Source organism: Cavia porcellus, unplaced genomic scaffold, assembly GCF_034190915.1.
Source record: "Cavia porcellus strain 051 isolate PalLab524CR breed Dunkin Hartley unplaced genomic scaffold, mCavPor4.1 scaffold_6, whole genome shotgun sequence".
Classification (NCBI taxonomy): domain Eukaryota; kingdom Metazoa; phylum Chordata; class Mammalia; order Rodentia; family Caviidae; genus Cavia; species Cavia porcellus.
In genome coordinates this window covers 75693568-75708390 of record NW_026947489.1, presented here as the reverse complement: position 1 = coordinate 75708390, position 14823 = coordinate 75693568, and positions in this window count along the sequence as shown.

The following is a 14823-nucleotide window of genomic DNA, read 5'->3' as shown; positions in this document are numbered from 1 at the left end:
AGTGTGTGGATGTGGACTGTATCTGTGCCCTGGAGGCATCAGTGGTTGAAAATTGGGTCCTCGAGCTTGAGTTGTCTGGGGTCCATCTTCTCACTTAAAATTTTAAACCAAAAAATTGTCTCATCCCCGCCCCTAGTGCAAATGAGAGGCTGAGACACAGGATGGTCATTCATCCACACCTACTCCAAGCAGTTTACGATTGCCTCTCTTCACCATGAAGGTGGGCAGAGGCACCCACACAAGTGAGCTGGGAAAGCCAGCTCCGTGTTCAGCTGACTGCTTGCTGGGTAGTCTTCTGTAATGCCATGATTAACACTGTACCCAGCAGTAAAGGAGTGGTTTACAACGAACAGCAATTTAAATGTGATTTCCTACATTATTAACAGGATCAGGCTATACCATCATCGTGTTCATTACAATCTTCTGAGGACCTAACAGATGAACGGTTAACTCCAGATCTTGAATATTTTTATCTCTTGGCTGCTCAAGAAAACTCATGTTAGAGCTGGGTGTGGTGGCTCACCCCTGTAATCCTAGCACTTGGGAGGCTGAGGCAGGAGGATCATTGCAAGTTCGAGACCAGCCTAGGCTACAAAAGGAGCTCAAGGCCAGCCTAAACTGCATAGTGAGACCCTGTCTCCAAAAGACAAAACAAAAACAAAAATTAAGAAGAAAACTTTCCTTTAGAGGTAAAAATTACCTCCAAGTATATTAGTATATTTTGAAATTTCTCCATTGATTCACTTTCTTTAAATCACTTTTCTTGAGAAAATAGCTTACACATGAAATTGTCTAATGTCATATTCATAGTGTTTTCATACATATTTTAAGTTTTTCTAGAATACTATTTTTGGGAATGGAAGGTCATGTGATGTTTTCCCCGAAATTGTGATTTTTACATTCATGGGACACTTTGTTCTTTCTTTTATGTTTTTTAAAGAGGATAAAGCAAAAGAAAATAAAATCAAACAGAACAAAACCATTCCAAATAAACCAGTATAAGTGATACAGGACTTAAAAACCTTATGAAATCAACCGTGGTTACCATAATGCCTATAATCAAACAAAACAAAGGAGAATAAAACCCAATCCAACAAAATAATGAAAATGATGTGGTTTCCAGGAGAGGATCACTTCCTGATGAGGCCTTGTTCTCTCCCTCCGCAGTTCACGAATGGTGCTGGCTCATGGAGAGAGGCTTGGGCCTGGCTGTCCCCACTCTGGCAGTGGCCTGTGCATGGCCTTGGTTTCTAGGAGGGATCACCTCCTTGTGAGGTCTAGTTTTCTCCCTCCACAGTCTGTGAATAGTGCTGACTTATGTAGAGAGTCTGGGTCTGGCTTTCCCCAAACTTTGTTCTTTCTTCCAAAACAGTTTTATCCGTTCTACCTGATTCACAAAAGAATCAGTCACCTATAGATGTAGGGAATTAAACCTAATTGGTGAAATTTTAGTGGCAGGAGAGCTAGGATTAAAGATAAGGTCTCAGGAACAAAGATGACTGTCTTAGTACACAACATTTTCTTGGGAGTCTGCTAGCTTTGCCAAGAACTTCATTAAAAATTTTTTTTTGAAAAAAAAAATGTCTTTATTCCATGATAGCCTTGAACTTGTAGCAGTCCTCATGCTGTGTGGCCCAGGCTGTCCTCCAACACGCAGCAGGCCTCCTGCTTCAGACTTCCAAGTACGGGGATTATAAATCTGCACCACCACTCCCAGCTAGAATTTATTTTAATTTGTAAAACAAAATTCTTTGGATGCTCTTACATAACTGCTGCTTTACTTCTCTCTCTAACCTGCCGCTTGTTTTGGAATCTTTTATCAGGATAGAAGTGGAGAAATGTACATTCTAGTCACAGTATTTGACTGACAAGAATCCTAGAATGCATCAAAAGTATAATGTTGTGCCACAGTTCCAGGCTGGGGAGTTTCACTTGGAATTTGGACAGCCTGAAGAAAAGTCACAGAGCTGTGTGAATCTCTGACATGCCTTTAATACCGCAGCAGGGGAGTAACACTGATAAGTCTCTCTTAAGTATGGTATTATAAAAGCTGGCAAGTTGTCAAAAAGTTGTAGCACAGATACAGACTACTTGTTTACATGTTTACCGTGCACACACCAGTTACATAACATATGTTGACTCTCCAACAAGCGGAAGGCCCTGGTGGAAAGCCTGAACCTGGCTACCTCTGGTATCCTGACCACACACTTCACCTCCCCCCAAAGGGCTTTTGCTCTGTGTGAATCTTCTGTGTGATTTTCCTGATGAGAAGTGTGCAGGATTGTACCCATAATCCACAACAACAGTGTAGGCTGCAGCAGCAGAATACTAATAACTACCTTTCAGCAGTGTATCTGAGAATAATGCCATCATTATGAAGTTGAGGACACCCACCATTCTTGCATGAGATCTCCCATCAATGTTCATATAGTTTTTCTGACCAAGAACCCAATGCCTGACTAACCGTGGCATGTTTATCCGGTGTGTACACACAATATTTAGAATCTACTTAAGGCACAAGTGCCACCTCATGAGGCTGAGAATATCCAAAGCCATCCTGTTCTGCAAAGCAGTTTTGTGTAACTGATGCGCTTCATTCAACAGTCCTCAGGTCCATTGAGTATAATTAAAAGAATGGGCAGTATGCAAGACAAGAGCAGTAACTTTGGCTTTAGTACCTAGGGTAGCACCCTGGGTGGGGGCAGACAGCTAGCAGATAATACTACTGTGTTGTGCTGCTTTCCTCATGCCTTGCTCTGAAAGCCTCTTAGCTGCTGGGCGCAGTAGGTGAAGTTTTCAGTATTCTTTGCCCAAGGGAGAGAGGAATGCAACACTGGTCATTCAAGTACCGTGTGGTGATCCATGAGAGTTGGTCCCATCTATATTGCTCAGCTGACAAATTATGAATGGGGTGGCTAACCTTTTAGTTGCTTTTCTCATTGCAAAGACACAATAGCCAACACCCAATGTTGTAGGAGAAAAAGGCTTATTTTGGCTCACAGTTTGTAGAGGTTTGGAGCCATAATCTGCTGGCTCCAAAGCAGGGTGGCAGGGCACAGGGGAATCACAGAGGAGAAGAAAACCGTTCATGGTGTGGAAGGCAGAAGGCAGGAGCCGCTGAAAGCAGCAAGCAGCAAGCAATGGCAGCATCTCTCTTTCCGTGCCTTACATTCTATCCAGACTACGTCCTTTTAAGGGAGACAGCACTCACACCCAGGTGGGCCTTCCCATTATCCATACCCACAACTTTGCCAAACTAGTCAGTGGATTAATTTAGTAATCACACAGTCTTAATCCCAGCATCACACACTTTGTCCCAGCCTCACACACTGGATTCAGCCACCTTTGCAAAGTTCCATCTGTGACTGCATGAGGCTTTCAGAGAAAATTTAGACACAAGCCATAACAGCTAATGTGCTGCTACCAACCATACAGCTTGCAGTTTGGCCCATTGGCTGCTCTTTTTTATTGCTGTCAAACCATATGATGTCAGTAAAGGGCTGCACTGCCACAACTGTCTAAGCAGCTCACTGCCCATGGTTTGAGCCATCCGTGTATGTGGTATCTTCAGGAATAGGGGCTTACCACTCATTTGTCTGGAACATCTCAGAGAGACTCCATCTACTTAAGACTGTATCTGTGGTCAGATGTGATGGTGCGTGCCCGTAATCATAGTACTCAGGGAGGATGTGGGAGGATTGCTGTGAATTTGATTCCAGCCTGGACTACATAGTGAGTTCAAAGCCAGGCTGAACTACATACTGAGACCCTGTCTCAAAAATAAAAAACAAATCAGTGAATATCCTTCCTTGGTCCCTTTTTATATTTGGAACTAGAAACCTATCAGTTGTCAGAACTGTCCTAACTTATGCCACAGCACCCACTCAGAACTGTCTATAGTCACATGGACATCTAGCTCACCCACCTGGGCTGTGTCAAAGACATGGAAGGCTTAAGCCATCTTTACAGTCTTTTTTTGCAGTCTTATAGACTGCTTCCACTTCTTGGTACCAGCCCCAACAGCTGCCTTTCTTTGTTAAGCATATAGCACCTGGGCCAGGTGTGGCATGAAAGCTGTCCAGTGGCTCCACAGCCCTGAAAATGTCTGTAACTGCGTCACCACAGTAGGCAAAGGATAGACTTGGATCTTATCGCTGACTGTATCAGAGATAACCAGAGAACCTCCCAAGAATTTGATTGTCAGTCCAGGCCCTTGTGGCTTGTCCTTGTTGACCACACAACCACATGTTTTGTGAGGAGCATTGGTACAGCTGCGTCAAGGTCTATAAGAGAGTCACACATAAGCAGAATATCATCAGTAATACATTTGCAAAGATAGTAGCTTTGGTCACAGAGCCAAATCTGACTCCACTAAGCTGTGACACAAGGTGGGGAGATGCAGATATTCCCGAGGGAGCACTGGGAAAGTCCATATAAAAGCCATTCCATATAAAAGCAAACTGGTCCTGGGTGTCAGGGATTGTGTCATTAGAAAATAAAGCATTAGCCAAATCTACAAAGTGACAAGTACTCACCTTCTGACTAAAGCAATCCATCAGGTCTTCATAGAAGTGTACAGTGGTGTACAGCAAGGAAGTGGTCATATTTAGCTCCCAGGAGCCATTGAGATTTTTTTTTAACCCAGGAGCTGTTGGGAGCCATACGGGAAAAATTTAAGGACTGTGCACCAGATGGATAATTCCTTCCTTCTCCAGCTCCTGGATCACCCAGCTGATTTCATCATGTCCTCCTGGCGGGTGGTACTAGTTCACAACTGTAACCCTTCAGGGTTCCAGCAGTGTTAAAGAGGGGGCGATTTGGGTGACCTTTTACTGTTGCCTTCACAGTACATGCTCACAAGTAAAATTCCCCTGTCGTTATTTAGAGCCATAGTCCGTGGAGTATCTCACCTCCTGAGAGGTACTCCTGTAGTGGAGGCATACACTTTATATTCCTGGGGGATATGCAGAATTTGCCACTACCTTAATGCCATGGCACCAAATAGCCATCTATAACTTTAACATCTGTAACGTTACCTGAGTGAGGTAGCACTTCAGGTCTTTGTCAGTCTTGGCCTGACTGACTCTTGCTCCCTGTAGATCAGTCCACTCAGATGTATGTGTGACCTTTGTGGGCATCCCTGGTTGCCCCTTCCCATCTTTGTCTGGGGTGTCCGTGACACAGCGTGGAGGGTCTGCTGTCTCCTTGCCTAAAGTGCAGGGTTCATCATCAGCCCCCTCGATGTTAAAGTTAAACATTTCCTGCTGTGTACACAGTTCCCACAGGACCTGACCTTGTACAGGAATGACTGCCATTTCCTTACTGTTTTGGGCACATCCCTCACATTGGCCTATAGGGTGAATGGTTGCCATAAGCTTATTCAAGCATGGAGTGGGTCCCCCGTCCATACTAGTGGCTATTTTGCAGCCATGGCTAAAGGAGAGGTACCCAGTACACAGAACACCATCTATTTCTGAATCCTACAATCGCAATAACCAGGCACCAGAGGTTCCCCTGGCGTTGCCTGAATTGCTTTCCCAGATTCCATGGTGGTACATGGTAACCTCTGTCATTTGGGCTAGACTTGGTGCCACTCCACCGGGTGCCATCGGCTGGTCTGCTTCGTTTTCTCTTATCACCACTGGATGGGTTTTCAGCGTAGAGCTGGCTTGGTATGTTCAGCATTTGGGTTGTCTGTGTCCATGAGCTCTGTTATCTCATCATCGTGCACTCCTTCTGGACACAATTTATGAGCAACAGCTATCTCTTCTCCCAACTGATGCAGGGATCTCATCGTTATTAGGCTTCTGTCTCAGCCCTCAGGATGGTAAGTAGACTGTTAGGTGGATAGCTATGGTTTAATAAAAGCATGGATGCTGTCCTGGTTACTTTTCTCTTGTTGCTGAGATAAAATACTTGAAGCCCAAAATTAAGGAAGAAAAGATTCCTTTAGATCATACTCTGTAGAGGTTTCAGTCCATAATCAGCTGGCTCCAAGGCAGGTGGCATGGCACAGGGGCAACTGTTGAAGGTGGCAGAAGACAGGAAACTAACAACAGCAAAAAGGAGGGAAGAGCAGCCTGTTTTCCTCCTTTATGTTGTAAACATAAGTCTACACCCTTGGGTGGGTGAAGCATTCACACCATCTGGGTGCTGTCCTCTTGGCCAGGCTGAGGATGTTACAAAGTAAGGACCCTGGCACTCTGCTGAGTCACTTAGTTAAATATCTGACCTTCTCAAATTGATAAATTGAACAACATCCTAGAGCAGTAAAGGCTTGTGTTTCTACATCTCAGAATGTAGAGCTTCTAAGTCACTTAGTTAAGCTTGGAGACTTCTCAAGTTGACACAATGTATCAAGCATAACAGTGGTATAAAGAAAACACAAAACTTCACAGTGGGAGCTAGAGTGGGGGAATTGTTAAGGGGGTCATACAGTACAAATCTGTACTTAACATTTGTGAAACAAGTTTGCTCTTTTTCTACAGGAGGTACAGAGACATTATGAATATAGTTTTTATTTATTTATTTTTTTTGGTACCGGGGATTGAACTCATGACCTTGTGCTTGCTAGGCAGGCACTTATGCCACTGAGCTAAATCCCCGCCCCATGAATATATCTTTAAGATGAGATTTAAGAATATCAAGTGTGCTGGGGTTTGTAGCTTAATGGTAAAGCACTTGCCTGACACGTGCAAGGCCCTTGCTATGATTCCCAAAATCAGAAAAAAAGTTTTTCCCTCAACCCTTTCATCTGTCTACCTTCTGTGAACCTCCTTCCTACCTTCCTTCTTTCCTTCCTTTCTCTCCCTGCCTGTCTCCCTTCCTTTTGACCTCTCTCCCTCCCTCCTTTCCTTTCTTTCTTCCTTTTATAGATCTGGAGTCCCATAGAAGAGAACTTTAAAGGAATACAGAGTGCATTTGCATAATCTCAAGGCTCTGATAAACACTAAGGAAGACTGCTTTGAGAATTTCTTGCCTTCGCTTTCTGTTGGATCACAGATACATTTAGGGCTGGCAGGATCCTCAGAGATGGTCTTGTCTCAGCCTTTCACTTTACAGGTGAGAAAGCTGAGGCTCAATGATCTCCCCTGATATAAATGAAGCCCCAGCCCTTCACTAGCTTTGTGACATTGCATGTTGTGTTATATGGATACCACATATTGTAGTGGTTGGTGCTTGGGTTTTTCAACCTCTTGTTTCACTAGATTTTAGGCTCCTTGGTGGCATACAGCACATGCAGTTATCTTTGCTAAGCAGCTGGGAGAATTCACCCAAGCCACAGAGCTGGTTATTGAGACAACAAAAACTAGAACTTAATTTCCATGTCCTTCTCTGCCTCAGAAGCCAGAGTTTCACAGGCATCTTAGTACAGAGTTAACAGCAGCCAGTAGTATGGATTCAACTTAATGCTACTCAACCCCTTGGAAAGCCTTGGGTCCTATCTAACTTAGGAGCTTTCCATTATGTGACACTGCCAGAGGTGTGGCCCAAAGCGAGATGTAAGTGCTTTTAAGTTGCCTTGCACACATTTTAATGAGTATATACTTTTGCTCTTCAAGTATGCATGTATATTAAAGCACAGTTATGCAACTGTCAGGCTAGGTAGATTTTCTTTCTTTTTTTATTTAAGGAGAAAAGAAAAAAAAGCAGAGAAAGGGTACAAGTTATACAGACTTACAGAAAAAAAATGAACAATAGGAAATCACTAGTTAATGGATTACATATTGTCATCTTAGAAATATTTGTTCAAGTCACAAAATTAAAGCTTGTAAAGTGGACATTCCAACAATGATACTGCAAACAGTTCTGTTCAATGATCCAATAAAACTCTGTGATATCATTTTCTATCTTATACACTTAAATATACATGCAGTTATATAGTTTAGAGCACTTTCTTTTCCTCTCTTTTGTACAATGACTATTACACATTTTGGGTTTCATTGCTCCCACAGTTCTTATTACTTTTTTGGAAGAGAGTAAAACCAAATGTGACATAACAGAACAGAATCGGTCAAGTCAAAAGGGTGGACATAATAGATAATGTAAAAACATAATACAAGGTGATCAACAATGGTTACCATAATGCCTCCCGCTATCTCTAATAGAATTGCCTATATCATTAGTTATAACACAATTGAACAAAACAGTAAAGAACAAAACCGACAAAACCAAAACATTGGAGACATTATAGGTCTTCAAAAGTAGATAAAAGTCAACGAGAATGGGCGTTATAATGAATCTCATTATCTTCTCAGCTGATGCCAAAACTTTCGAAACTGATACTATCCATCAAAACAGAATAGGGGAACATCAGTCAAAAACAAGATGGTGAGAGTAATACAGGGCTTCAAATCGAGATAATGGAAAGTCAAAGTGGGTTACTATAATATATCCTGCTATTTTTTTCCTTTAATTAAACAGATAAAAATAAAAAAGTAAATAATGGAGTGGAGATTGAGATAAAAGAGGGCATAACAGCGAAACAGCGCAGATCAAAACATAACCATTTAAGCAGAATAGTGTTTCACCACCAGATAATCCCAACCCAAAAGTAGTTACCATATTGTTTCTTTCCTTGAGGTCCTTGAGTACAACTTCGTATACTATAGCATTAAGTATATCAAAACAATGTAAAACCATTTAAGAGAATGACAGCATTACAGAGTATTTAGAATCGACTAACAGAAAATGAACAATGGTTTCTGTATAATCTCCTTGTCTTTAAAAGGTTTTTTCTTATACTATCGTACATAATAAAATCCAATAAGATACAACCTATTTAGACCATTGGAGACAGAAGAACAAAAGCTAGATGAGACTTCAAAACACGATGATACTAAATCAGTATTACCTATTAAGATGTCATTTTCTCCAAAATAGCTGTTCCTATCATCTAATCTTCTCCGCCTCATTTCTGTTGAGCTCTTTTTCTGTCAGTAGCTGTCAGTTTGTCTTTTTCATTTTGTTCTCTGCTCCATTCCTTGTGGCCTCCCCGCCACTATCTCTGGATTCTTTGTATTTTTCTTTTTTTAGAATATCCTGCAATATTCTCTGTAGAGTTGAATTGGTGGTTGCAAATTCCCCCAGTTCCTCTTTATCCTGGAAGCACCTTGTTTTTCCATCAATTTCCAGGGACAGTTGTGCAGGATATCTCAATCTTGGCTGGAGATTATTATCTTTCAAAGCTTGAATTATTTCCCCCCACGCTCTTCGTGATTTGATGGTTTGTGCAGAGAAATCTGCTGTAATTCTGATGGGTGTTCCCTTGTAAGTGGTCTGTTTCTTGTCTCTGACAGCTTTTAATATTCTGTTCTTGTATTGAATTTCTGGAATTTTTATTATTATATGCCTGGGTGTTGCTCTGTTTGGGTTGTAGGTAGCTGGGGTCCTGTATGCCTCATACATCTGAGTATCTTTACCTTTTGCTAAATTAGGAAAATTCTCCTGGATTATTTCTGTGAGTAGCTTTTGTAGTTCACTTGTTTGTGTCCCTACTTCTTCTTTTATGTTCTTAATCCTTAAGTTATAGATGCTCTTATCATCTTCTAGTCTTTGTATTATTGCTGTTTGTTTCTTTGTTATTTTTAAGAAGTTTTTCATTTCATTCTCCCATATTACAAGTCTGCCCTCCAGTTCAGATAGTCTGTCCTTAGTTTCTTTCAAGCTGTTATGCCAGTTTTCAATAGAGTTTTTAGTTTCCTGGTAATCTTTTTGAACCTGCTTCATGTATTCTACGTGTTCTCTGTTTTCTCCATCAAATAATTCTCCCCTCTTTTTCTGTTCTTCCATTCCACCATCTGCTTTTTTTTTGGGTGGTGCTTAGCATTTCTTTGACTATTCTGCTTATGTCTTGCTTCAGGTCATTAATAACTTCATTCCTGAACTCGTCTATGAGGCTCTGGAGATAGCCTTTTATGTCTATTGGTGGCGTGTTTGCTATTGCCTGTTTCTCAGGATTGGGGGCTGAGGAGCCTTTCTTGTTGCTCCCTCTTCCCATATTCTTTGCTCCTTATATATGCAAGCATATACAGGAGGCCCAGCTTCCTTCCCTGTCAGCCACAGTCTGACTGAATTGCGCCAGCTATGTGTTTCCGCCCACTGCAGTGCACCGGGGAGTTATGGACCAGGCAAGTCTATGCGGGGCCCGCCTCTCCAGGTCAACCTACCGAAAGGCCTCACCACTAGGGTGCACCTTCAGGCGCTGGGATCTGGGTTGTGCAAGCCTACTGGGTCTCAGCCAGCAGCATCATGTAGGCTAGGCACTGTTCACCAATCCCACTTGAGAGGGGGATATGTGACTGAAGTCACTACAGCTCCCTGTTCCAGCAAGTCTGCCCAGTCCCAGAATGTCCTCTGTTGGTGCCTCCTAGACCGTGGGAGAGTCCCAGTTTCCCTCACTCACCAGAGGTTGATGCACGGCTCCCTGTCTGCCCAGCTCTTAACTCCGTTCACCAATTCCTGTTCTCAGCGCTTTTGCAAGTCTCTCTCCCTGCTGAGCTGATTCGGATGCAGCCGCGGTGGCAGGAGACCCAAATCGCGGCTTTCAATGGCGCGGGCTCCAGCTTCCACACTCAGGCTTTATCTGTTCCTGTTATAGCACCAGGATTGCATTCCCAGTTGGTATCTCTCAGCCCAGTTCATTCTTGGGTCAGCAGGGTATATCTCCTCTTGGTTAGGATTCCTCCCTCTGCACCATTCCTGGATTCTAAGCTGGGTCTGGGAGAGAGCCTGTGTAGCTGCTGTTATCTGTCCACCATGTTCCAGAAGTCCCCTAGGTAGATTTTCAGTCACATCTCAGCCCTCCAAACTCAGAGGTGGGGTTCTGAAGTTACTCCCTTGCTTCCAGTGCACACTCCAGCTTCCAACTCTAATGTGATTCAGCCCCCTGCCAGAGTTAGTGTTAAAGAATCCACAAGCTTTGGGATGAACAGTTACACTCTCAGGTTATGTACTAAAAGTTCCCAGGGCCTTGGACCACCAACCCTCTCCTGCAGAGGCTCTACCCATGATCACTCTCTATGGGCTTGGTGTGAACATGGGTGCTTTACTTGTGTTTGGAGGAAAGTTGACTGGGATGGAGAAGTTGTAACATAGATAGGTCAGAAACCCTGGGCCAGTCCCTTGCAAGCATCTGAAGAAGGTGAAAGCCTTACATTTCTACTCTGTGTCCTCTGCTCAGCCTTTTTTCCCCCACTTGCACCCTGCTTCCACACAGGGTTCTGCTGCATATTCTTTTCCATAGCCAGAACCATAACATTAGGGAACAGTAGGATGCGTGCTGGATTCTGAGCCTTGACTTTATCTGCCTAGATTTGGGTGGTCACTTTATTATCCCAGGCCCACTCTCCCTCATGTAAAGCACAGATGCAAAGCACAGATAGTCTGAGTCAACACTCTGTTAAGCGCCTTTTGGCTCTAGAATGTTCTTATTAGGAATTAGTTTATGCTTTCTAGGTGTTTGTCATCTTAAAAGATGGTCAGTGTGAGAGAAGCCTCAGTGTCACCACTAGTGGTGTTTCTGCATTTGTTGGAATTTGCTAGGGTGGCACTGTTCTGTGGGGACCTCCCCAGAGCCTACCAGACATCTCAGGAGATGGGTAGACTGGGGAGTCATGATCTTTAGGAATCAGGGTAGAGTGCTCCATCTGCTCCCATATCTATGAACGAGGATGGTTCAGTTGGGAGAGAAAATGGACACGAGCTAGCTATCTGAAGAGCATCTTACTGAGAACTGGGGAGAAATAACCTCAGATGCTTGATGCCAAGAAGAACTTAGGACACAGTTGATCCAGCTCTTTGGTGCTCAAGACTGCATTCCCCACGCTCCTGTCTTTAGGTGGTATTTGATGGCCAAGAGGCGCTTTTAGCTCTCTGGGAACTCTCTTCTAGTGGTCTTTCCTATGTGGAATCTTTAGCGCCCTCTGGTGTCTGCTGAGAGAAATTGGGTCAGTTTGCCTTCTTGAAAAGACAAAGCAGCGTTTGTTTCCAGAAATAACTGTGGTTATAACTGAAAGACTGATGAATGACTTGATTGTATTTGGAGTGTCAGAATATAGTCCTGTCCTCTGAGGAAGGGAAATAAACTTTCAGAGCAAAACCTCCTCCAGAGCATTCAATCCAAACCCAATTAGGGAAGCAATTTTCAATGCAGATTAGTTTTCATTCTAGACCAGACCGAAGGAAATTGGGTGAAAATAATCTGGCTTAGGAAAAATTTAGCCAAAGAATTTTCTATTTTTTCTTTTTTTAAATAAAGGATGTTATTTAAAGAGAAAAAAAGCAAAACAAAAAGGGGTAGAAGTAATACAGAATTTCAAAAAAACATAGTAAGAAATCACTAGTTGATAGATTACATATTGTCATCTTAGAAGTTGCTGTTCAAGTTACAAAATTAAAGCATACAAAGTGGACATTTAAACAGTGAGACTGCAAACAGTTCTGTTCAATGATCCAACAGTAACCTAGTTAATATGGTTACAACTTAAACATACATGCAGTTATATCTTTAGAGCACTTTCTTTTTCTCTCTTTTTTTATAATAACAATTACATTTTAGGTTTTATTACGCTTACAGTTCCTGTTATTTTGTTTGAAGAGAATAAAACCAAATGTGACAAAGCAAAATGGAGTCAGTTAAAACAAGAATAGACATAATATATGATATAAAAATAAAATATAAAGTGATCAACAATGGCTACTATAATGCCTCTTTCTATCTTCAAAAGAATTGCCCATATCTTAAAGAGCGTAAGATTAAACATACCAAAACAGATCATAAGGAAACAATTATAAGAAACACTGATTTCAAAGTAAGTCCATTGGAGATCTTCACAGTCTGTCTTATCGTCTTTAGTTTTCTTCCAAATAGTTGTCCCTATCTTCAGACACATTGAATGCATACTGAGCATTATAGAACTAATCAAATCATTACAGGATGATGAAGGCTTTTTAGGTCTTCAAGACCTGACATTGGGGAAGTCAATAGTGACTGCCATAATGTCTCTCATTCTCTTCACAGTAGCTGTCCTTATCTTTATGTACGCTGAAATTGAACATAAGAGACTAGACTAATATCACTCTGGACAGTGAATAATAGTTTTATAGATTTTATATCACAATGTTACAGAATTAGCACTGGGTTTCTTTATTTTTATTTTTATTTTTTTAAATTTTATTTAAGAGGAAAAAGAGAAAAACACAAAACAAAACAAAGCGGTGTAAGGGTACACGTAATACAGAACTACAAAAAAAAACCATAACAGTAAGAAATCACCTGTTAATAGATTACATATTATCATCTTGGAAATAGTTGCTCAAATCATAGTATCAAAGAATACAAAGTGGACATTCAAACAGAGAGAATGCAAACAGCTGTGTTCAATGATCCAAAAACATTAATATAGTCAGCTATTTAACACCCCTAAATACACTTGCTGTTATATCCGTTAGAGCTCTTTTTTTCCCCTCTCTTTTTTACAACAAAACTTACACCTTTTGGGTTTTATTACTCCTTAGTTCTTATTACTTTGGGGGGGGGGAGAGAATAAAGTCAAATATGGCAAAACAAAGCTGTCAGTCAAAACCAAGGATAGACATAGCACATGATGTAGAACAGAGTACAAGGTTATCAACAATGGTTATCAACGTTGTCTCTTGTTTCCTTAAAAAGAATTGTCTATCTCATTAGGTATTATAAAGTTGGACAAAACAGTAGAGAACAAGACCAATAAAACTTAGGCATTGTAAACATTACAGGACTTCCAAAGGAGACAATAGTCAAACCAGAATGGGCATCTTAGTGAATCTTATTGCCTTCCAAGTAGTTGCCTATACCCTCAAACTTGATACTATCATACAGAATGGAACAGAGTCTAATCAGTCAAAACAAGATTGTGTGAGTATTACAGGACTTCAAAACAAGTTAATAGAAAATCAAAAAGAGTTACTATTATATATCCTAATTTTTAAAATTTTTCCCCTTAATTAAAACAAACATAAGAAATAACTAAATAATTTTTTAAAGAATAAGGGAGAGATTGAGATAAAACAGGACATAACAATATAACAATAGAGGTCATAGCATGACTGTTTCAGCAACCTAGTGCTTCACCACCAAATAACCCGACTTAATAGTAGTTACCATAGTGTCTGTCTTTTTCCTTGAAATATTTGGATAAAACTTCATATACTATAGCTTCAAATATTTCCATATCAAGAAGCCCAGAATAAAGCTTTTCTAATTAATGAGTGAAAACTGTATAAGGCTTCAAGGCCACATAATGGGGAATCATGATTACCACATATTTTTATATATTTGAATCATTACTTACATTAGGGAAACTTCGGTATTCACACATGCAAGATTGATTTATTTCACTTATGAGTATGGTCTCAAGCTGCGCCCATTTATTGATAAATATCTCAATGTGATCCTTCTTTATAGCTGAATAATACTCCATTGTATAGAAATACCACAACTTTTTTATCCATTCCTCAGTTGATGGACACATGGGTTGTTTCCAAGATCTGGCGATTACAAATTGTGCTGCTATAAACATAGGTGCACATATATCACTGTGGTATGATGCTTTCAGTTCTTCTGTGAAAATGCCTAGAAGTGGAATAGCTGGAATAAATGGGATTTCCAATCCCAACTTTTTGAGAAATCTCCAGACAGACCTCCACAAAGGCTGTACCAGTCTACACTCCCACCAGCAGTGCAGGAGAGTTCCTTTTCCCCCACAACCTCTCCAGCATTTGTTGTTGGTTTTCTTGATCCTGGCCATTCTTTCAGGAGTGAGATGGTATCTCAGCGTGGTT